Source organism: Talpa occidentalis, unplaced genomic scaffold (assembly GCF_014898055.3).
Source record: "Talpa occidentalis isolate TD23 unplaced genomic scaffold, MPIMG_talOcc4v2.1 talOcc4.9, whole genome shotgun sequence".
NCBI classification, from domain to species: Eukaryota; Metazoa; Chordata; class Mammalia; order Eulipotyphla; family Talpidae; genus Talpa; species Talpa occidentalis.
In genome coordinates, this window is record NW_023605305.1 from 10,979,848 (window position 1) to 11,003,494 (window position 23,647).

The window sequence follows — 23,647 nt, forward strand, 5'->3', positions numbered from 1 at the left end:
GCTGTTTGCAGCCTCTGCAGCGTGGGTTCGATTCCCGGCCAGCCATGAAGATACCCACATGGTGAGGCAGACCTCTCCTGTCTCACCCGCTGCTCCCCTCAGCAGTGTCTTCAGTCGTCTGCCTGTTCTGCTCCCCACTCTGTCTCTGGAGAATTCTCTCACCCTCCTGTGCTTCTGGCCTGTACCCCAGTTCTTGTATAAATAAAAATAAATCTTAAAAAAAATTCCACTACTCCAGCGCACTGTGGGGTCAAGGAAGCAACATTGACCAGGCCCCTGGGGACACTGTGACCTGGCTGTACTCACAGGAAGGCTTCCCTGAGGGGGTGAAAGACAAAACCTTTGCAGCAGGGAAGGCACCCTGGCAGAGGACAGTGTGTGGGCCAAGGCAAGGTGGAGAACTGGCCAGGAGTGGCCAGATGCCAGAGCACAGCCACAGCAAGGAGAGGTGCCTCTCCCATGGCTTACTGGGCTCAGGGACTCTGGGGCTCTCCCTGTGCACATGGGTCAACAGGCTCTGAGGTGTAGGTGACTTCCTGGCATCTCGCAGTTAGTGGCAGAGCTGTGAATGCAACCCAGACCTGGGTGACTCTACTGGCTGTCATCTTGCTCCCTGACCATGATAAATCTTGGTTCAGTGATTGTTAGAAGTGCAGGTCGCCCCTCAACAGAGGACCGATGAAGCCCACTCCTGCAGCCCCAGGGTCCACACAGGCAAGAGACCCCTCTCTGGCCAGGAGACCTCATGCTGCCCCTGCCACTGGGGAAAAAGCAGGTCAAGCCTTTCCCCTTCTCCCAGGGCGGGACATGGTGCTGGGTCTGGCGGGGAAGTGAGCCCAAATGGTTTTGAAGGGCAGGCTCTCTGCATGCTCTAATGCCTTGTTCAGGCTGGGCACCTGCCCTGGCACCTCTAGGAGCCCACTGCTAGAGGTGGCGGGTGGACCAGGCAGCAGATTCCCAGCCACTTACCCCCAGCCCTGCCCCCCACCCCCAATCTCCAAGTCAGGCAGCTGGGGGAAACCAGGACACACAGGGGGAGCACTACCACCAGAGCCCTGGGGGTGGCAGTGCTGGGTGCTAGCTGCCAGGATCCCACAACTCAGTGCTGAGCCACACCCCCCATCTCTGAGCAGAGAATAACCCTCCCTGCTCTGGCTGGTGTCTCTTTTTGGCTTGGCAAAGGAGGGGGGCAGCCTGAGGTCTTGGTAATACCGAGTGTTTGGGGACAAAGTCCTGGGTCCAGGCCCCAGCTGTGTGACCTCACCTGTCAGAACCCAGGTCCCCTGAGTGTTGGATGCCAACATCTCCCTCGACGTCCAGCGAAGGTGGGCATTCGTGTTTCCTACGTGAAATAACACAAATGAAGCACAACTACTCTTTCTTTCACCAATTCAGGAACCACGCATGGAGAGAGTGTCTGTGTGCCGGTCTCTGAGCTAGACAGGGGGTGGGGGAATACCCGGGACCGGGAAGGACAGGTCCCTGCTTCTTGGAGCACACACGCTGAGGGGTGGGTGCAAACGGAAATGGGTAACATAATGGCCAGCGACTGGGAAGCTGCTTAAAACAGGGTGGTCAGGGAAAGTATTTTTTAAAAGATTTATTTATTCATGCATGCAAGAGCTGGGGTACAGGCCAGAGGTGTGGGGGGGTGGTGAAAGGTCTCCCCAGAGACAGAGTGGGGAGCAGAACAGGCAGACTGACTGAAATACACTGCTGAGGGGAGCAGCGGGTGAGTCAGGAGAGGTCTGCTGCGCCACATGGGTAGTTCCCTGGATGGGGATCAAACTTGTGCTACAGTGGCCTCAGATAGCTTCATAGGTTACATCTTAACCCCTTGCGCCACCAGGGAGACCCCAGGGAAGGTTTTTTTAAAGAAGTGAACTAAAGAAGGAGCTGGCCTCCTGGTCAAGGGGAGACAAAGGCCAAGGGGAGACACTCCCCAGAGGGAAGAGCTCGTACAAAGGCCCTCAGAAGATGAAGGACAAGTGTCCCCTTCTGGGTAGACACTGTGTGCCGCTGCTTCTGGGGGTGACTCTGGACACGTGTGTCTTCCTCAGGAGGGTGAGGACCACTTGCAATTTTCCTCGCCCCCCAGCCCCGTGCCCAGCGCAATGCCTGACACTGTGGGAGCTCAAAAGAGATACCTGTTGTAGGCGCAAAGGAAGAAACGGACCGTTGCCTCTTAGAACCAGGCCAGCTCCCCAGCTGGAAGTCAATCCCTGCACGAGTCGCCCAGAGACGTCAGTCTCTTACCCAGAAATCATCAAAAGCCTTCAAAACTTGAAGGCTTTATTGTAATCTCTCAAGGGAACACCAAAAGGAGAGTTCCATTCATCACTGAGATCAAGTATTTTTATATTTTCAAACATCATTTAAAATGTGTCTTGAGATTCCTTTCCTCTCCCTCTTGCCTGCCCCAGCCTCTTCGGGGAAGGAACCACTCTGCCAGAAAGAAAGCACAGCCTAAAAGGTTTCTGGTCTATTTTTCTGACGAGGGATCTGGAGACCACACTATGTGCTCTGGAAACTTCCTTCTTCAAGGAAAGGACTCCCTAGCCTGTCATGGGGAACATGAACCCCTGAAGAACTGGTGGACAAAGAGCTCTCAGCCCCCTCCTCCGGGCCCAATAGCAGGTCTTGAGGCCCCCTCGGAAAGGACCAGAGGAGGGACCCCCATTTCAGCGTAACCTGGCAGATGAGATAGGGATGCCCCCCTTTCATTCTTGATCAACTTAAAATCCACTCAGTCCTTATGCAATGTCTGAGCTGTTGGAAAAATTTACAGGAAAAGAAATTTACTCTGAGTCTTCAATAAGTTCCTTGCCTTCTCTGGATTTCTGTTTCCTCCATCTAGGAGAGGGCTGCTCAGCTCCCTGCCAGTGGGAAGCCAAGGTGGTGGTCCTGGTTGACCTAGAGCAGCCAGAAAAAATTGCACAGATTTGATCAAATTGGGGCAGTTAGGTAGGTCTCTAGATCACATAAAATTTGTCTCCCATGGGCCTCCCTGGTGGTGCAAGGGGTTAAGCACCACACTATGAAGCTATCTGCAGCCTCTGCAGCACGAGTTCGATCCCTGGCCAGCCAGGGAGCTACCCACATGGCGCAGCAGACCTCTCCTAACTCACCCACTGCTCCCCTCAGCAGTGTATTTCAGTCAGTCTGCCTGTTCTGTTCCCCGCTCTGTCTCTGGTGAGTCCTCTCACCCCCACACCTCTGGCCTGTACCCCAGTTCTTATGTGCATAAATAAATAAATCTTAAAAAAAAAATTGTCTCCCATGGCCCACAAGGAGTTTGCCTACACTCTTTATTCCATTCACCTTTTGTTGGCAGAACATGCCCTGTAAAACCTCCAGCCTCTTATTGAGTGTGGGTGTCTGCTTTCTGCTTCTGCTTTAGTGGCAGCATGGAGGCCAAAAGTCCTTGTCGGCGTTCCCCAGCTGGCTGGACTCAAGGGGACGGGGGCGGGGCGCACCTAGGACACACCTCTAGGCTGTTTTGTGTTGATCATGAGTCCAGTCTCCCTCCAAACAGTAAAGGCCCGGTGGTCAGGAAGCACACTCATTTTGGTGTCCCTGGTGATGGGACCAGGGGCACCCATTAAAACCTGAGATTTTCTTTTTGAATGGCTTCACAAGTTGCTGCTGTGTGATGTTGGGCAAGTTTCTTAACCTCTCTGAGTTTTATTTCTCTCATCTGTCAGATGAGAATGAAAAATAGACCAGCCTCTAGATGACAGTGGTGAGGGTGGTGGTGATGGTGATGGTGATGGTGATGGTGGTGGTGATGGTGGTGGTGGTGATGATGGTGTTAGTGGTGTTGGTGGTAGATGTAGCAGCTATGGGTAGTGGTGGTGGTGGTGTCAGTGATAACGACAATCATGACATGACAACAGCCCTGCCTACATCCACTCAGCTGAACCCGGAATCACTGCGCCCCGCCCCCGTCCCCTTGAGTCCAGCCAGCTGGGGAACGCCGACAAGGACTTCTGGCCTCCATGCTGCCACTAAAGCAGAAGCAGAAAGCAGACACCCACACTCAGTAAGAGGTTGGCGGTTTTACAGGGCATGTTCTGCCAACAAAAGGTGAATGGAATAATTTTGAAAGGAATATGTGCACTTGAGCTGCTGAACAGCCATTTAATACAGAGCTCGGCAGGGAAGGTGAGACGCGTGGACAATAAGAAATATGTATCCATTACACCCAAGGGGACGCTGGTGCCTGTGTGGGCCAGAGGCTGGACTCTATTTGTCTAGAAAGAGACTGTGGAAAGAAAAAAGTCACAAAACCTTGTTGAGCACCTACTGTGTGCAGGCTGAGCTCTGTGAAGGGCACATGTGAGCATATCGCCTTGGAAAAGCGGGGTGCAGAGAAAGAAAGGCAAAATACATAGACTTAAAAGCCCTAGTATCTGTCCATTCATTCAACAGATGCCCACTAAACACCTAGCAGGTATCAGGCCAATGGTAGGAACTGGGGACAGTAAAAATGAAAGACATACTGTGTCCTCAAGGAGCTCCCTGCCTGGTGGGGAGGACAGATGAGTAAATAAATATTGGGGGCTCACATGTGCTAGGCTCTGGGTTCAGGGTTTAATTCCCACCATCTCATTAAGTCGCTCTCCCAGGAGACTTTGAAGTCAGTGTCATTGTGATCCCATTTTACAGAAGAGCAAACTGGCACCCAGAGAGGCTAAGTCACTTACCCTAAGGCACAGAGCTCCTCAGCCAGGAAGCAGGATTTGAACCTGGCCTTGGGACACACCGGTACCCTGTTGTCCCATGAGAAGGAGGGCTCCACTTTGCCTAGAGGATCAGGGAGGGTTTGGAGGAGGCTGTGAGCTGGGGGATGAGCACCAAGGGAATGTGCCCAGAGCTGGGGTGTGGGGGCAGGTAGGGCTTGGGCAGAGCAAGGCATTCTACCAAGGAGCAGCAGCATTCCAGTGGGGAGTGAGAAGAGCAAGGGTCCTGGGGTGGGAAGTTCCTACAGGTGAAGTGGGGTTGGAGGCAGCTAGGAGGGGGGGTGAGAGCCAGGGGCCAAATCAGCAAAGCTCTGGGCTGCTGCTGGCCAGGGCGTGAGGAGGTGGGACATCTTGTCCTCCCACCTCTACCTGGGCCTTAAGAAAGTCAAATTCTCCCTGGGCCCCAGATGAAAGCTCCACTCGCGGTATTGCTGGTGTGGTGGAAAGACAGGAGGCTGGGTTAGACTCCCAGCTCCCGCCCACACTACCCGTGCAACTTGGGGCAAGTTGGGGCACTGTGAGCCTTCGTGTCCTCATCTGTAAAATGGGGTGACTGATCCCTACCTCACTTTCATAATTAAATAGTATGACACTAGTAAAAAGGGAAAAAAACTAACCTAAGATCTGACATCCGGTAGATGTTCCTAAATAATAGTTTCCCTTTTCCTTTCCCTTTCTTTCCCGCCCTTCCTTCCTGGTCTCCCCGATTCCTGGACAGTATGGAAATCATTCCACTGAAATTTTCTGAAATGGTCTCAATTGCAAACATTCTGTCTCCTCATCCCCACAAACCATCAAACGATCCCAGGAATTCTAAATATTTTGCACCCAAACCAAGTCTCCCAGGATGCACACCCATCCTGCAACCAGCCAGAAAATCCTTTGTGAACGCTGACTTGGGGTTCAGAATATGCAGCCCCCATATCGGGAGGATTTAAATTCAATACACATGAAGTTGGAAGATGCTTACCTCATCCCCAGTGTTCTGCCTGCCCTTTAATTAGAAATAAGCCTAAAATACTAAAGACAGGTGAGGCTGGGAGTTTTTGGAAGGTGTTAGATACAGAGGGGCTCCTTACGAGTCCCCCTTCCCGGGCCTAGAGCCTGGGGATGAGAAGACACACACCCCCATCTACCTCTTCTCTGAGTGCCAGCTGCTCTACCTAAATGCCACTAGGGTGCCTCAAACTCAACTCCACCACAAATCTCCATCCCCAAACCTGGGCTTCACCGCCCCATATTACCATCTCAGCTGATGGCTCCCAAGCCATTCAGAAATCAAGAGGTCACTGTCAATGCCCCCTCTAGCCCCAGGCTCCCTAGACTCCCTGTAGGGTAAGGAAAAAAATGTCAGGCTTTTCTGCCCTCCCACCATCAGGATAGATGACGGATCCTTGCGGTCCTGAATGCATGCCTGATGGTGGACACCTGGAGGAGGGTGTGGGCCTAGGTAGATGGGATTCACCTGGGCTGAGACTGGGCTTTTTAAGGGCAGCGTCACCAAGACGCCAGCAGAAGCCAAGAAGAGCAGGAGAAGCCGAAAGAGAAGCCAAGAAGCAGAAGCAGAGACCACCGGAGAGCCCAGACAGAGTGAGGATTTGCTGGGGGCTGGGAGGCCTGCCAGCCTCCCGGCCCCCCAGCACCCCTGCCTGCTGTGTACTGGGTAAATCCCAATAAAAGACCTGCAAAAGCCACTGAGGACTCTGACTCCTCCTTTACCCGGTCTGCTGGATCATAGAAAACCTGCCCCGTGTCCAGTCCTGCCCTCTACACTCCCTCTATCACCAAGCCACAGCTATGCTATCACCTGATGATCTCGCTGCTTCTCCCCTCCTCTGCACCCCACCCTTGCACCCTAACTCAAGCCCTTGGTCCCTCGCACCTGGACAATCTGCACAGCCTCCTGGTGTTCTGCTTTCCCTCCGCCCATCTTCACACAGTCCAGGCCATCTTTGCCAAGTGCAAACCTGACTATTCACTTCCTTGCTTAATTGTTCCCACCCTCTTAGACTAAGGCGTCATTTTTTAAAAGACAGTCTTCCCCAAGGGGTCAGAAAAGCCCTGTATGCTGGGCCCCACCTTCCTGTCTAGTCTCATGTCACACCCCTCCTGCTCAGCCCTGCCTTCCTTGCCTTTCTGCGCATTCACTCTGCTCCTTCCCACCCCCAAGGAAAAGCACATGCTTGTCCTGCTTTGGAGGCCATTCTAGCTCCTCTTTACTTACCTAGATAACATCTTATACTTAATATCACAGCTGAAGAACACTTCCTCCAGGAAGTCTTCTGTGACTTTCCAGACTAATTTCAGGTCCCCACAAAGCATCATGTGTGTCTGTGTAGCACTCAACAGAGTTGCAATTATACGGTGATTTGTGGGGTCATTTGATAAATGCCAGCCCCCCTGAAATTCCCCGAGGACAGAGATCACAGCTGGTTTTGCTCGTTAATTCCAGAACAGAGGGCATGGTACACAGCAAGCACACAATGAGTGGAACTGAATGAGTGACTGGCGAGGTGATTCTTTGGACTCACATCCCAGCTTATCTGTGAAGCCTAAACCTTTCAAAGGCAGGTGGAGAAAAGAGGAGCCTTGATGAGGTGAATAGCAGGTGCAGGTGGGTAGCTGAGCCAGGGCATGGGAAGCCGGCCTGCCTGACTGACTTGGGTCTAAAGCACCTTCCTGCCTGACTGACTTGGGTCTAAGCTCCCCAGTGGGGGATGAGACACAGGAAGCGGTGTCCTAGGGCATCAGGGGCCAAAGGACAACAGGATTTCACAGCCCTGGTCTCTGCACACCTGGGCTCTAATCCAGGCTGCAAGCAGCCTGGTGAGAAAAACGTGTTTTCTCTGTGTTCTGCTGGGCCCTGCCATCACCACATGCAAATTTTGTGCAAACAGTCTTGCTTGAAAGAGAGAAACCAAAGGCCTGGTACCAGGGGGAGCCATCTGATGCTAGACCAAGCTGGCAGGCCCTTCTGGCCCCCAAAACTGCCACAACCTGTTGGCTACTCAACTAAAATGGGGTAGGCTGTTAAAAGGTGAGGCCATCTCCCCCAAGTAACCCCCCAGCCTCCTGCCCTCCTGAGATACAGAACAGCTCTGCAGGTGCTGTGAACTTTGGGTTACCCTGTCGTGGGCACAGGTGTACAAGGGGAAGCATCCTCTAAACCAGATTCCATGACCCACTTTCAGACACAGAACATGAGGTCCTCACTTTTTACTTGACTCACAAGCTCCCATCTCTCGGCCTTGAGACACAGGTCAGGGTCCTCTGTGAAGAGCTTCCCCCAGATGCACCCCCGACCCCTTGGCAGGCCCCTGGCCCTCCTTGGTCTCCCACAACCCCTGGTTTCTCTCTGGCTGAGCCCGGAGCCTGCAGGGGGTAGGTTCCCGCTTAAGGTTCTGTCTCCCCCCCCACCCAAGGGCAGGAGACCACAGGAAGGGGGGAGGGTGCGAGGGAATGACGATGAGAGTGCTCGCTCGGGACCAAGAAAGACTAAACGGAGCATCAGTGATCTCTTCAGGAAAATCCCGAAGGTTCGAGAGTGTCCAGAGGCAGCAGATAAGGGGACTTGCTGGCCTCCCACCCCAGGGCCCCAGGCCTGGCCCTGCCTCAGAGAGAGCGAACCCCCGCCCCCATCGGCCTCATCGCCTGTCAGCGCCAGTCTTTGCTCCAGAAACTGAGCTGTTCCTTGAAACCTCACAGCCCGTGATTAGATCTATGGCAGCTTCCTAAGCGGCTCTGAGGTTCCCATGGCAACAGGGCTGGTACGCCTGGCAGCGGGCCACCCGGAGGATGGGAGAGGAGCGACACAGGTGCGGGCTACTGCCTGAGGCACGGAGAGGGTGGAGGGAGCGTCAGGCGAGCTCTGGAGAGAGGGGACAGCCCGGAGCTGGGGGGACGTAGGGGTGAGTGGGGGTGAAAGCTGGGAGAAGTCAGGCAGGGAGGTTGGGGGTGCTGGAGAAGCCAAGGGAGCTGGGAGATGGAAAGAGACGGACGGAGTCCCAGAGACGAGGAGAAGTAAGAAGTGGAGAAGACGGCTGGGGGTGCAGGGGGTGCTGGGAGGGGCAGGCTGGGCACGATGGAGGGAAACGGTGTTGGGGGGCGGAAGGCAGAGAGGCTGGCGGCTGGGGAGAGCGGCAGGAAGGCTGAGCCCACTGGCCGGGGAGACCAAGGCAGGGAGCGGCCTCGCCCGCCCCACACCCACACACACCTTGAGTAAGGCAGGAGGGAGATGGACACAACCACTGCCCAGCCCCAGGCTTGCGCTTGGGGGCTCAGCACCCACAGTGAGGAGGCCCGGCAGCAGGTACAGAGAGGGCCCGGCAGAGGGAAGAGCTGCTTGACACCTCAAAGGCCAAGGCATCTCATCCCAAGCGCCCACGTGGCCATCCCAAAGCGCCCCAGCGCGTAAGAGGCTGCGTGTCTCTGGACAGAAGCGCCACCGTCCTCCGGGCGGATGCTGGTGCTGGCAAAGAAACGCCAAGGCTCGGTCAAGGCGAGGGGCATCCTCTAGCTGCCCACTGGAGAGAACCCTCGAGGCCCGGGACACGAGGCCCAGAGTCGCCTGGCCTGGGCGAGACAGTCCCGAGGACGGCCCGAGCACCCACCCGGGGCTCCCTGGCTGCCGCGTCTTTGCGAAGTGTCGGGTCAGAGCAGCCACCCGGTGGGAGTCTCAGCCGAGTGACCGGAGCCCAACCCCAAGTGGCTAAACTCAAATTCCCGAAACCAAGAGGTCCGGCGGCTTTAGGCACCGACACTGACGTGGACGCGCACATGGACTCATGACAAGTCAGCTCCTGGGTCTGGTCTCCTGCATCAGCTGCTGCTGGGTACTCCCCAAGCCAGTTCTTCTGGATGGTTCTCAGCAGGAGGGAGCAGACCAGGGCAGGGCTTCAGCTTAATGAGAGGCTGCCCTTGACTCAGTCAGAGTTGGGTTTGTGATTGTCTCCACAGCGACTGGCTGGGTGACCTTGACTGAGTTGCTAAATGTCTCTGAGCCTCTTTCCACCTTCATGAGATGGAAACAACAAAGTTCGTGCTTTCAGGGTTGCTGTGAAAATTAAGCTTCTGGCCTAGAGAAAAGTGTTCACAGAAGGCTGCCTGTGACTCTTGTTTCATTGTGATGATCATCTTACTTTCTGGATTGGCCTCAGATGTGGGGAGGAATCGGTGGGGACTGGGTCCACCCTGAGAGCCACTGCAGATCCAGGTTCTCCCTCCCGCACTGCAGGGGGGTGGGGGCAGCGACAGTGTGGTTACTCCAGCCAACCAGAGCTGCAGCACACGGGGTGGGGGGGTGGGGAGGCGCTGCTGGAAGCTGTTGACAGCTTCCCCCAAGCCCAGCGCCACCCGCTGCGCTACGACTGGCAGGGTGGTATTTAGAAATTGCAGCAATGTGTGATTTTTATTCGACAACTTGTGTAAACGTACAGGAGCTGCGCTGGGTATGGGGGCAGTGGTTGGCATTGCAGAACGGCCTGCTTCGTGGGCAGCAGCCGGGGCCCGCACAGTGGGTCTGCGGGCAGCATCCAGGGCCGCTCCCACAATACATACACTGAGAGCAGGTAGGGCCAAAATAGCATCTAGCACAGCTCTCCAAAGTGCCCCACAGCCGGACCCCCACTCCGGCAGCCACCCCCTGTCCCTTCCTCCATCCTCCCTGGCAGTTGAGCCAAGTAGTTAAGAGCCTGGGCTTTGGAGCTAAGCAAGGTTCAGTCCTGACCACCACCCTGTCCACATCTGGCCTGGGCTGAGTCACAGCAGCCCCCGGGGTTTTGATTTCTCCTCTGCAAAGCAGAGCAAAGGAAAGAGCCGACCTTCCCGGAGCAGACCTCAGACAGATACTGTGTGCTGGCACGGAACAGGGCTCAATAAGTAGGATTTTCTACCAAGCCGTTTGACTCCTCAGTAGGCACTGCCCTCTTTTACCCATCTCCCCCCCCCCCAGAAATAATCACTGGGTCTTGGCTCCAAGACACCATCACCCATTGGCATCTGCCAGCACCCTTGGCACACAGCCTCGGAAGCAACAGCAATAGTGTGTGTCCCAGAAGAGGGATGACTCACTCTGGTTTTTTAAAACACATTGAGCACTAAATCAAGATCCATGATGGTGGAACATTGGCCTTGTCTACTCTCATATCCTTCTGCTCCTGGGAGAATGCCTGGCACATAGTAGGCACTCAACAGATACCTGTTGGCTAGTAGATGTTTGTCCACTCTCTCATTGTGCAAATGTGTTGGCATCTACTGTGCTTTGGACGCTGAGTGGAGAGAGAAGCAGGCACGACCCGTGGGAGGGGAAATGCAGCCACAAGAGGAAGGTTCTGCCAAGAAGCCTGGCCCCTCCCCTAGCCCCGTCTTGACTTTGACCAGAGGAGGTTCTCATGGTCAAAGTCAGGGGCACTAGCAAGTGAGTCCCTCCCACATTACTTATTCATTCAAAAAGCATTGGTTCCCCAGTCCTGGACCCAATAATGATGCTAGAAAGCCTAACTGGGTACTCACTCTCCCTTTCTAGAATTTTTGAGAACAGTCAAACCACTCCATCTGCTGCCCTGTACGCCACAGCTAGTACAAACTGGGTTAATACACATATAATCCAGATGTTTTGCTCATGAGAATAGCTGTGTCCCATCTGGTCCCCATTGCTCTCCAACACTGGCATAAAGGAGTAGAGAGGCCCCTTCCTGAAAAGCTAGGTTCCACTACTCCAGGATCTGCAGACTATCTCGGCTAAAGCCCCAGTTAGCTTCCAGAAGCACTCGGGCTATTCATGCAAATCAGCTCTCATAAAAGAGAGCTTTCAGTTTAAAGTCCTGAGGTTGGCATTCAACAGCCATGCACAACCAGGCCCCAGTCCCAGATGGATGGATGGATGATGGTGTGTGGGTGGCTGGCTGGCTGAAAGGATAACCCTCTCCCCACCTTTCATTCTCAGAGGGCCCCCCCCACACTGGCTGTGGACACCTGAAATTTGGCACCAACCTTGGGTCCAGGATGGCTGGGTGAGCACATGGATTAATGGGCAGAGGGATGTAAGGACATGGCAAAATCTGCCCAGCAGTGCACCTGGCATGGAGTAAGTATCCTTTCTCAGAGTAGAAACTGAGGTGTAGAACAGCCCTGTAAGCAGGTGCACACAGCAGGGCTAGGGGCACCCAGAAGAAGGTGTCTGACAGAGCTGAGGTTCCCATGCTTTATATCAGAGAACTTCATAGTGAGGTCAGTTCTCATTTGATTCAGTTCAGTTCCAATTCACAAAGGGCCTCTCAAAGCTCTTCAGTGCACAGCTCTATGGGGTGAAAGTTGGGGCCCTACCCTTGGGCCCTCCCAGAACAAATGACAATGCCAAGGAAGCATCTCAACTTCTGCAGGCACAAAGCCAGGGCAGGCCCCGCCAGGACAGGGTGGGGATGGAGTTACCTCTGGCTCCTTGCCCTGCACAGTCTGGCACAGGACTGGCATCTCAAATCTGCAGAATCTCCAGTGCCTGGCTCCTCGGACGTGGTGGCATTCAGAGCACACAGGAGGGCCTTCTCTTTGTCCTCCTCCTACAGGGCAGATGAAACTCTGCCCCCCAGGAATAGAGCCCCCCAGCAGGGACTCCCCTGGAAACAGAGTTAGTCAAAGATTTTTCCTGCTCAGGGATCAAGAACTCTGGTTTGGGTGCTGGCTCTGCCTCTACTCTCGGTGGGGCCTGGACTCTTTCCTTCTCAGGCCCTCAGGCTCCCCATCTCAGAGTGAGTGTGTCTGACTCTGCTTTCTAGGGCCCTCCCGCCCATCCTGCAGCTGCTCTGCCTCTGCTGTGCCACCCTCCCCTCTACTCCCCTTTCCTCCCCTGCTTTTCCTGGTTTTCTTCTTCAAACTTCAGACCGGTCCATAACTCCTGGGGTCTCTGCCCAGACTGCCCGGGCTCCAAAGGTCCAAAGGACACAGACCCAACGGGTGCTAAGCATCTCCCCGGCTGGCAGCAGCCCCACTCACTCCTGTCCCCAGCCTTCCCACTCAGGGCCAGCGGTGCCCAGAGAAAAACCCTTCAGCCTGGATGGGTGGCCAGAGCTGGGATTTAAAAACCCAAGTGCCCAAGTACCCTCAGTGCCAACTGCCCACACAGCCTGCAGGCTGTGCTGCCCACTTCCCAGATGCCGTCGTGGCCACCGTGGGTGGCACAAAGGAACAAGGAGGGGTGGGGAGTCCAGAGAGGCCGGGGGTGGAGAGTGAGGGGGGCGGACGTTCCTCAGAGCGGGGACCACAGAACAGGGTTGTTTACACCATCTGGCCGTACCCCGTCCTCTGGGCTCCGGAGAGCTCCAGGTGGTTCTGTGCAGACTCACAGCGCCTCAGGCTCTGGAGACAAGCCTGGGGTGACATCCTGGCTTGGCCACTGACTAGCTGGAGGGTTTGGGCAGGTCGCCTGCCCTTTCTGGGCCTCAACCCCTATCTGTAAAGTAAAGATAACAAAGCACACTCTTCACAGGGGCCTGGCGAGAATCAGACGCAAAGGGGCTTAGCGCAGGGTCTGAGCCCTGGCACCGCGCGGCACCCTCGCTGTCTTTGTCGTCACTGCCGTTGCCATGCGGTGTGGCCTGGCCTGCTAGGACTCCCTCAGGGAGCAAAGGAGAAAATGGGGGTGAGCTGTCCTGGCTCCACTCTCTGGCTGATCTCCAGAAACCCAAATCCAGGCTCATCTGGCACCATGGGAGCCAACAGTGGCGCCCATGTCCTTGTTAGACAAACAGGCACCTGGGCCCAGACAGAGAATGTGCTGAAGAAGCACAAGTTGCTGGCAACAGCCTGGGGGTGAGAACCTAGAAATCTGGACCTCTCTTTCCAAGACAAGAAAACACAGCACCCCTGGAGGGCCCCTAGAGATTGCCCAGGCCACCCCTCAGTTTTCCAGAAAGGGAAACTAAGACTCAGAGAGGGGGCGGGATCAGAGCAATTCATGAGCAAGCTGGGCCCCAGACTAGGACCCCAGACCCGCCGTGCCGCCAACGCTCTTGCATTCCACACCACTGCCTCGCCCTCCCCACTCCTGCTCCGGTCCTGGCTGGCGTTCTCAGTCCCTGGGTACACAGCTGAGCAGGGTGGGAGCCTCTGGCCCTGCTCCGGAGGCTTCTGCAGGTGGTTGGGAGCACAGGGGTGGGGTGGGGGAGGGCTGTTCTTTTCCCCCATCCCACCAGAGCCTGCTATAGCCTTACATAACCCACTCCTGGTTACATAACATCCTCCTGCCTTCAGAATGGGAGCTCTGGGAGCAGATTTGAACATGGGGAGAGACCACGAGCTGCCCCATATGAAAATAGGGTCATGACCAGCACTGAGCTTCACTGCCAGCTAGTGGCCATCCTGCCATGGCTGGGCCTGCCGGGGACACGCAGGGGCTCAGCAGGGCTGGGCAGGGGGACGTCACCACCGAGGGTGGGAGGAGAGGTGGGGCAGTATCCACCTGAGGCTGGATCCTTCTGCTCCAGCCCCAAGACAGGACCCCAACTCCAAAGTCCCCACAAGTTCACCAGTCCTAAGGACCCCCCTGAGGCAGGCACAGGGGGCCGCGCACTCTGGAGTCTCAGGTATGAGTCTGAATTGGGCAATCAGGCCATGAGCCAGGTAGTGCAGATACAGCTCACTCTTCTGCCTCTTGGCTTCCTGGTCCTGAGAAAGGGTCGAAAAGGCCTCACTGGGCTGTGAAGAGTGAAGGGAATCCTGGCTTCCAGGTGCCATGCACGATGCCAGCACAGAATGGGTGCTGGGTAGTCGCATGCCCATTTGGCAGGTGAGAAAACTGAGACCAGATGGGGGCGTGAATTCAGGGGCGATATCGTCTGAAAGCAGCACAGCCACGCGTAGGACAGCAAAGCCACCTTTACACACAGCCGAGCCGTCCCAGCAACCCGGGGGCTGTGGGGATCCCCACTGGACAGATGAAGAAGCCGGGCTCACGGGGCTTAAGTGACGCCTTAGGAAGCCAGGATCTGAACTCTGAGCTCTGGCTTCAGAGCGGCAGCAAGCAGGAGCTCAGCTGGACTCGGTCGGCAGGGACGCCCCTCGGCTGCTCAACACCCTCAGAGACAGCCTCCCTCCCCCTGGCCGCCGCTGGCTGAGAGGCCCTGGCCGAGCCAGCTGACCTCGCTGGACTCCCATCGGCCATCTAAAGCAGGAAGCCTGATCCCTGGGCCAACAGCGACCAGGGTTATTGTGAGGACACAGTAAGATAACGAGCTCGAAACTGCTTTTCAGTGAGAGAGGACCACGCAGCCGCCAGGGCTCCTCACTTGCCCAGCCCCCAGCTCCCTCCAAGTGGACTCGGCAGGAACCAGCTAATGGACAGACACCAGGGGCCTCTCAGCAGCTCTGGCTGTTCAAACAAACACCTCTCCCCTCCGCTGCCCTGGGCCGCAGCCTTTGGATGCCCACAAAGCTCCCGCTTTCTCTCTCACTTCCCCCAGCCCTGGGGAGGAGCAGAATGGATGTCGTCTGTGTCCTGGCTCTCCGGCCTTTTCCAAAAAGGGCACTCGGTTGCGCTGAGACCCCTACCGTGTGCTTTGTGGGCAGCCTCACACTTACTCCTCACAGTCACCTCCATGAAGCTGGGTTTCATCTCCCCCGTTTTACAGTTGAGGTCATTAAAGCTCAGAGAGGTGAGGGCCCTTGCCTGGGGTCGCACAGCCACCAGCCCAGTGCAGCCAGGATTGAACCAGGCCCCTGGCTGTGAGGGCCATGCTCGCGTCCACTTCTTTATGAAATGGGTCATTTTCCGGAGGAAGAGGCTGGTGCTCCAGAGGGTGGGCACTCGCCCGGGAAGTGAGAAGGAAGGACCAGGCCGCACACCCAGGCCGGCGGTCTATGACCTTGCTCCTTCCCTGCTGCCTGGAGTCTTGACCAGGACGCAGAGCGAGAGCCGCTCAGTCGGGCCGCAGGAGAAGCCAGGCCACCACGAGGAACGCAGGAGGGCGGGTGGGAACGCTGACGCGCAGAAGTTGAGCAGTTGGGACCGGCCCAGCCATGTGCCCTCCCTGGGCCTCAGTCTCCCCGGGGTACAAGAGGCATCAGACCTTAAGTTAGCCAGGGACCCCTTACCCCTTAAAAACCCTCCAACTGCAGGGGGCTGTGGTCTAAGAGAAGTCCCCGAATCTGGCCACTCACCATAAGCCCCTGGGAGCTTGGAAAACCCCAAGTACAGAGCCACACCCCAGAGAGTCTGACCAGTAGCGCTGTGTAGGGACCTGGATTCCTTCTGTCCACTTTGCCCACCCCCACCTCCCTGACCCCAAGTTTCTGCCACCTGCCAAGTCCGAGAATCCCAGCCTAGGACAGTTTTCCCAAGACTGGATGGAACCCAGTTCAGCCCCCTAGAGTTTACAACTAGGGTGGGAGGTGGAACTCTGGGGTCCATGGGGAGGCTGGTGGGATGGCATCGAGGGGACGCGAAGGAAAAAACCACAGCTGGGAATCATGACCTGGTAGGATTCAAGATGTCGGGACCTTGAGCTGTCCCCACCTCCTTTGATGAACTCCTCATTTGGCAGATCTATACCAGCGCCCACCGTATGCCAGGCACTGTTTAAGGTGCTGGGGTGCAGCAGTGAGCAACGCAATGACCCTTTGCCCGCGGAGGTTCATGCTGATGAAGATAATATAATGCAGCCAGAACTGAGCAGCTCTCAACAGCCTTCCCCATGGAGGTACTCCTTAAATAGGACCATAATCATGAGCTGGGAGCCCAGCCCCCATTTTACAGATGTGCCGCTGACTCTGGGCAGCGACAGCGCCTGCCTGTGCCTCCCAACCCACCCTGTGTGTCTGCCTCTGAGCAGAACTTTCCTGTTGCCACGGCAACCCCCCTGGGGAGGCCTGCCCTACTTTGCATCCCTGGCAGGGAGCAGACAGCCTCACCCCACCCCAAGGCAGAGAGATGGGGCTTAGCCCCTCATAGACAGAATCTGTCCCACTGGGGGAGAGTGGGGTTTCCTCATCAGACATTCAATCAACAGGGACCGAGCCAGGCCCTGGGACAAAGAGGAATAAGTGATGACCCTGTCCTCGGGGAGCACAATGCCTTGCCAGGGAGGCCGGCAAGCAACCAGGCAGAAGCTCGCCGGTGAGGCTGAAACAACGAGGAAGGTGGTAGCTGAGCACCAGGGGCTGGGCTAAGCCTTTCCCACGTGTTCACTCACATAATCTCCCATGACCTCTGGGGGTTGATGTCAAATATTACCCCCATTTTACAGAGAAGGAAACTGAGGTTCAGAGAGGTCCATAAACTCACCCAGGGTCACACAGCTGAGATGAAGCAGCGCCAGAAGTAGGACCCAGGGAGCTCCCAAGTACAATGCAGCTGCTGTGGGAAGGTGTTGCTACCTCCATCAGACTGCTCCAGGAGGGCTTCCTGGAGGAGGCATCTGTCCTCAAAAGTGGTCTCAAGAAGAGGAGATGAGGGGAGTGACAAGGGGAGCACGGTGGGGTGGGGGCTCTGGGAGCAGCCTGACTCCTAGGGAGAGTTGGGGAGGTGGCCTGAGTCTCAGCTCCCTGACTGGGAAAGGGGTCTCAGCACGGCCCTGGGGCCCTGGGATTTGAAAAAAGAAAAGGCCACACGTGGTCAGTGCTCATAAGGCAGGCTCAGGGGCCACAGGGCAGGGATCCCTTAACAAAGCTTAATGCTCCTGGCAGCCTGCCAAGTGGGCAGCCTGCCAGGTGCACACTCTCACCACCTGCCTGTCTTCACACCCCGGGGCAAAACTGCCCCCAAGTACACTCCTGTGAGAAGGAAAGGCCAGGCTACCAGCTGGCTTGATCCTTGAGACACCTGCAGAGACACTCTCATTGCCAAGTTCGTGTTGCGGTTATGCATGTGGACACCGAGCCCCCAGCCTGAGGTCAGGCCCAAGCTCGCCCACTTCCTAGCCGTGGGCATCTGGGCAGGTTATGTAACCTCCCGCTGCCTCAGTTTCTACCTTCCTGAAAATGGGAAGAAGAACACAGCCCTGTGTGTGTGTGTGTTTTAAGGGCTCAGACACCCCACAGGCACAGAGTCTGGCACACGGGATGTGAGCGTCAGCTGCCGTGGAGGCACACGACTCTGCACTTTCACACCGTTGGGAGTGTGCAGGGTACAAACACGTGCCCATGGTGAATGTGCCCCCGACAGAGGCCCCTTGTGGGGTACAGGTGTAAATCTGCCCACTCGTGTAAGCCTCACGCTCGTGTAGACCCTGCTACCCACAGGGAAGGACGATATAGCAGGTACAAACACTTGGGGCCTGGACGAGCGCTGTGTGCATTTGAGGCACACACACACACACACACACACACACACCCCTCCACGTGAACAGGGGCCTTCATGCGCACACCCGGGGCCTGTGTGTGTAGGGGAGGATACTGACATGAAATGTACGTGTGCTTTGATTTCTGTTGAGGTGAGGAAGGGCCGGGCTGAGTTTTTCTCCAGGAACCACCATGATGGAAGGAAATCTCTGTTCCGGAAAACAGATAATGGGGGGTAAGGTGCTCGAGGTGTAAACCTCCTCCCACAGGCCAGCTGTTCAGGAAAGAGAAACACGCTGAAGATGAGTCGGGCGCCCGCAGGAGCGCAGGCCTCCAGGAGCAACCTGTTTTCCCAGAAAGGGACTGTCTCCAAGGAAGTCACACCCCCTCGGGAAATACTCAAAGGCCCCACCACGTCCCAGTCTGCCCTTCACAAGTTGAGGAAATGCATCTTCTCAGAAAAAAATAATCCTAGCTCCATCGCTGCTGTGAGTCTTACTTGGAGAGCAAAGGCTGCTTCGCTAGAGGCCTCTTGGGGATTGCCCTAAAGCAAGGCAGCATGAAAAACTTCCTGGTGCAAGGGGGGCTCTTTGTGGTCATAAAGGATGAGTAGGGTTCAAATAAATTGTGAGGTATGGGGCATTGTAGGCAGGAGGAACATTGTCGGCAGGAGGAGTGCCTAGAAGGAGCCTGGTGACCACATGCGGGTCTTGGATAGTAGAATGTCTATTTGGTAGGAGGGAAGTTGAATGAGATGGGGTTGACCAGAAGGTCTGGACCTTAGACGAGCTCCAGCCATGATCTTCCTAAGATCAATCCAAGGTGGTAGAGGGCACTCAGCGGTTACATAATGTCTTTTTGGATGGATGGATGGATGGATGGATGGATGGATGGATGGATGGATGGATGGATGGATGGATGATGGGATAGATGGGTAGATGGGGGTGGGTGGGTGGGTGGATTGATGGATGGATGGATGGATGGATGGATGAATGATGGATGGATGGATGGATGGATGGATGGATGGATGGATGGATGGATGGCTGGCTGGGTGGCTGGCTGGATGATGGGATAGATGGGTAGATGGGGTGGGTAGATGGGGGTGGGTGGGTGGGTGGATGGATGGATGGATGGGTTGGGGGGATGGATGGAGAGCATAGGGTAGGAGAGGTGAGTGTGAAAGCAAGGACTCAGGAGAAATTGGGAGCCTGAAAGCCAGGTTTCTGCTCTGTCACTAACAAACTATCAGAAGGATGGATCTGGGCCTCAGTTTCCCCATCTGCAGAGCCCACATGATTCTCCTTGGTTTTCCAGACATGATAGTCCATGATTTTGTGGAAAGAGAAGTGACTTTGGGTAACAAAACCTACTCATATAGCACTGGGGGTGAGGTTGAAACTGGGGGTCAGAAAACCTGGATTTTCACCTAGCTCTGCGACTTCTCTGCTGTACTCCGCCTCCCTGGACCACAGCCTCAGCAGGTGGATTCTGGCATTTTGGGGTCCTGTGAGTCTTTCTAAGGGGCCCAGTCTATAAAGTGAGGAGTCCAAGCCCCACCTCTTTCTTTCCCTACCTAGGATGTTAAAGCAACTTGAGAAAAGCATTTATTCTCTGCTCCTGGAATTACCCTTCACTTTCCTGGCAGGTAAATGGGACAAAACAGAAGATGCTAATGCATTCAAATGGAACAAGGCAGGCAGAAGTTTATACGATTTGAATACACTTTTTGGCTGCTTTTGAATATTCATTTGCCCAAGGGAGTGTCGGGCAGCTAGATCCAGGGGCCTGCTGGGAGGTAATTTAAGGCTGGGGGAAGGGAGGTACAAAGAAGGGGTTGGCAGGATTCCCTGCTCATCAGGCCCTCAGGAGCTGACTGCGCTTCTCCATCAGCTAAAATGTCAGAGGCTCAGAGTAAATTCTGGGAGTTGATACACTCCCTGGTTACAGTTGCCATAGTAACTGCTTCCCTGTAACCATGTTACGGGCAGATCACAGCAGATAAGACGAGTCCTAGGAGGTGAATGATGGGGAGCCAGCCCAGGACTGCAACAGGCCCCAGAGTTCTGGAATATGTCCCAGAATGCCAGCATCCACCCTAGGTTTCTCAACATCCCTGGGAATTCTGAAACAGAGCCCAGAGTTCCAGAACAAGCTTGGAATTCCATAAGCTGTCCTCAAATTTCAGGAGGTACGATCCCCAAGGTCCTGAACACACTCTAATATCCAAAGAATACCCTCAATTTCTGCCAATCTCAGCACACTCTCCACATAGCACCCCTAAACCCTACGATATGGCCTCAGATTCCTGTCTCCTCCTTAAGTTGCTTCTTCTCAGACATGGTTTTCAGTCTAACTGGGAGGACTATAGAGCTTGTGTTGGAGAAGAGGCTCAAGGGAAGACCTGTGGGGTGGAGTTTTAGATGACCTTAACCTTGACCTTAGACCTCAGGAGATGCAGACCATCACAGATGTGCCTGTCACACGCAGCCTTCCTCATCAGAGGGGTTCCAGTGGGGACCAGTGCTCCCAGTGGCTCCAGGGTGCGCTGCTCTCTGCTGTGGGAATCAATCAACGCTGAGTCCTCCCACACTGTGCCAAGGCCCATGGGGAGCACCACCAGCACATTAATCCTGGGGCCGGGGGGAGGGGTTCAAACTGGAAGGTGGCCCCAAAGGCTGGTCTTTGCCCAGGCACCCCGAGGTGAGAGTAACTGAGTTATGAAGAAGCACCACCCCAGCCGAGGGCAGGGGGGAGGAGGCCCCTCCCTCTCCACAATCCAGCCCCCCACCATCTCTGCCAACACAGTCATGCAGAAGGACCCCGCACAGGAGCATCATTATCCTTCTGCACTGTCTTGGATGCCCCCTTCTCCCTGCCCCACCCCCTAATTCACTGCCAGGCTGGCTCCACTCTCAGTCCCCCTTTCTCTCCCAAATCCCACCCTCACTCCACCCCCACCGCCCTGGACCAGGCCCTGTCCCTCTCAGCCTCCTTCTCCCCAGTAGCCCTGCCTGCACATCTGCCTGCTCCCCTTGACTGGCCACACGGAAGGCCTTACTTTAGAAGATTCTATTGCCTCGTCCAAAGCGTCAGTGCCAAGCTCCACATGCCACAATCAGGCATGATCATCACCCCAACAGCAGACCCATCTAACTCCCCTGACCCCGCCAGCCTGCTGGGCTCTGGGGGTGTCCAGAGGAGACCCACATCTCTGCTTCTCTTCCTCTCCAGGGACTCTTGGCATTGTCTCTAAACCTCTGAGCCAGGCTAAGGGCCTGGGAGACAACTGAAGCCCCCACCTCACCCTTCTCTGGCACCCCAGCACTGCCTGGCTGTACACTGCTTTCCGAGGCTACAGATGGTTGAAGCTGCAAGGGGGGCCTCAGAGATTATCAAGTCCAAAAGGGGTGCCCCAAGGCAAGATGGGGAGTGCCCTCAAAGACAGGAGGAAGAAGTTCATGAGGAGGTGGCACTGCCAGTGGGGCACACAGCCCCCACACCTGTCCCAAGCCAGAGTAATCGCTCCTTCATCGTTTGAGTTAGTTCTTCATTTATTCATTATCTGCTCATCGGAGTTTTAGAGCCCCTCACCGTCACTCTGTGGAGGAGAAAAAATCACCATCATGAAACCTAGAAGCTAGTGGGGGAAACTGACCATAAACACATGAACAAGTGAAGACACAAGAAAATATCAAGGAGTGATAAGTGCAGTGGGCAGAGTAAAACGGGGGTGGAGGGATGGTGCTGGACATCCACGGACAGGCAGGTTCTCTGAGGACGGTTGTCTGAGGAAGCTACATCCAAGGTCCTGAACGACAAGAGAAGGGCCAGCACTCTAGATCATTTTATTTTTTTAAGGTTTATTTATGCATACAAGAGCTGGGGTAGAGGCCAGAGGTGTGGGGGTGAGAGGATTTACCAGAGACAGAGTTGAGAGCAGAACTGGCAGACTGACTGAAATACACTGCTGAGGGGAGCAGCGGGCGAGTCAGGAGAGGTCTGCTGCGCCATGTGGGTAGCTCCCTGCCCGGGGATCGAACTTGTGCTGCAAGTAGCTGTGGACACCTTCATAGGTTTCATCTTAACCCTTTGCCCCACCAAGGAGGCCCTCTACAGATCATTTTAGAAGAAGGCTATTCATGCCAAAGGGAAAGTCAGTGCAAAGGTCCTGAGGTGGAAACAAGTCTGCCATCTTAAACACCCAGAAGGTCAAAGTAGTGACCAAGAGCAGGTCCCTTCCAGCCCATAGCCCATTCCACCCCAGGAAAAAGAGTTTTATTATTTAAATAAATATAAAACTCACTGACCTAGTCTAATCCTCTAGAAAAACTAAGATCCAACATGTCCAGAGGTTGCCTGAGGTCCAACTAAGATGGTGGCAGAACTGGAACCAGCACCCAGGTCTCGGACAGGGTCTCAGGCACATCTGTCACTCCTCAGGAACCAGACAGGCCTCGCCTTCTCCGGCCCCACCCGCCCTGCCCTGCACACAGGTGAGCAGCTTGAATGAGGTCAGCCTCCCAGGCCGGCGGAGCTCCAGGGAGCAAGCAGCCAGCCAAACGAAGGCTTTATTTGATTTGTTTAACACGCATCCTGTGGCCAAGGGCCTCTGGCAGCAGACAGCATCACAGGGGGAGAGAAAAAAGCAGATGCTGAAATTAAAAGGCATTTCATTTCCAGGCGGACACGTGCACATTAGAACATGTCTCTCCCTGGTTTCTGCCTCACCCTCCTCCCCCACCCCAGTCTGTGGAGCAGCTGAGCTGGCAGGGTCACGGTGCACACCATGACACAGGCCTTCTGGAACCTGTGAGGGATTCCGGGGAAGGAGTGACATGCCAGAGGCCTCTGAGTCCACCACACTGTCTGGGGCTGAGCAACCTGTACCCCGCATGAGAGCAGGCCCCACACCTGGAGAGGGCAGCACCGGCTAAGGCCGGGCAGGGAGACAGCAGGATGGGCAGGAGGAGAAGCCAGGCCGCAGGGGCCCTGTCCCAGCTCTTGCCCTGACCAACCCTGCGGCCTCCAACTAGTCGCTTGACCGCTGCGTGCCTCCATTTCCTCTCTTGCAAAAAAGAGGAAACAACCATGATGTGGATGAAATGAGGTCTTTGGTTGTAAATCTGCCTGTACACAGTAGGTTCCAAACACCATTTTTTTAAAGGCACCTGGAGACTCAGTTTTCCACACACCCTCCACAGAGGGGGAGCAAGGGAATCTCTCTCTATTCCCCACTCTCTATTCACACTGCCAGACTCACCCCAGTTTCCCCAGAGCCTCAGATCAGAGCAAACTATTTGTGAGTAAATACATTAAATTGCATAATATTTTCACTGCTTCCCCTGGAGAGTCACCTGATTTCTCCCTGCTTGTTCCTTTCAGGTCAGTCAAGTCACTAACACAACATCTGTGTTCGCAGATGTTGTTCCCCACCACTGTGTGTGTGAGAGAGAGACAGAGACAGAGACAGAGCGACAGACAGAGAGACACAGAGAGACAGAGACAGAGAAGAAGGAGGAGGAGGAGAAAAAAGCAATTTTGTTAAATATGTTCCAAAGGTCAAGGTTACCCCCCTATTGTCTGCTGCCATTGAGGGTCTGTGGAAATTGCAAGCACCACAAGGAAAAGAGATAATC

At 55.2% G+C, this 23,647-nt stretch overlaps 1 long non-coding RNA gene across 2 annotated transcripts; it reads left to right on the plus strand.

Moving 5' to 3' along the window:
• The first annotated feature begins 18,696 nt into the window (after positions 1-18,696).
• LOC119236542 (uncharacterized) lies at positions 18,697-22,452 on the plus strand. Of its 2 annotated transcripts, XR_005123088.2 has the most exons (4): positions 18,697-18,833; positions 19,589-19,656; positions 21,243-21,549; positions 22,336-22,452. It is a non-coding gene; the product is annotated as an uncharacterized LOC119236542 (long non-coding RNA). The 2 variants fall into 2 exon arrangements; XR_008550247.1 differs by lacking the exon at positions 22,336-22,452 and having other exon boundaries at positions 21,243-21,723.
• The last annotated feature ends 1,195 nt before the right edge of the window (positions 22,453-23,647 follow it).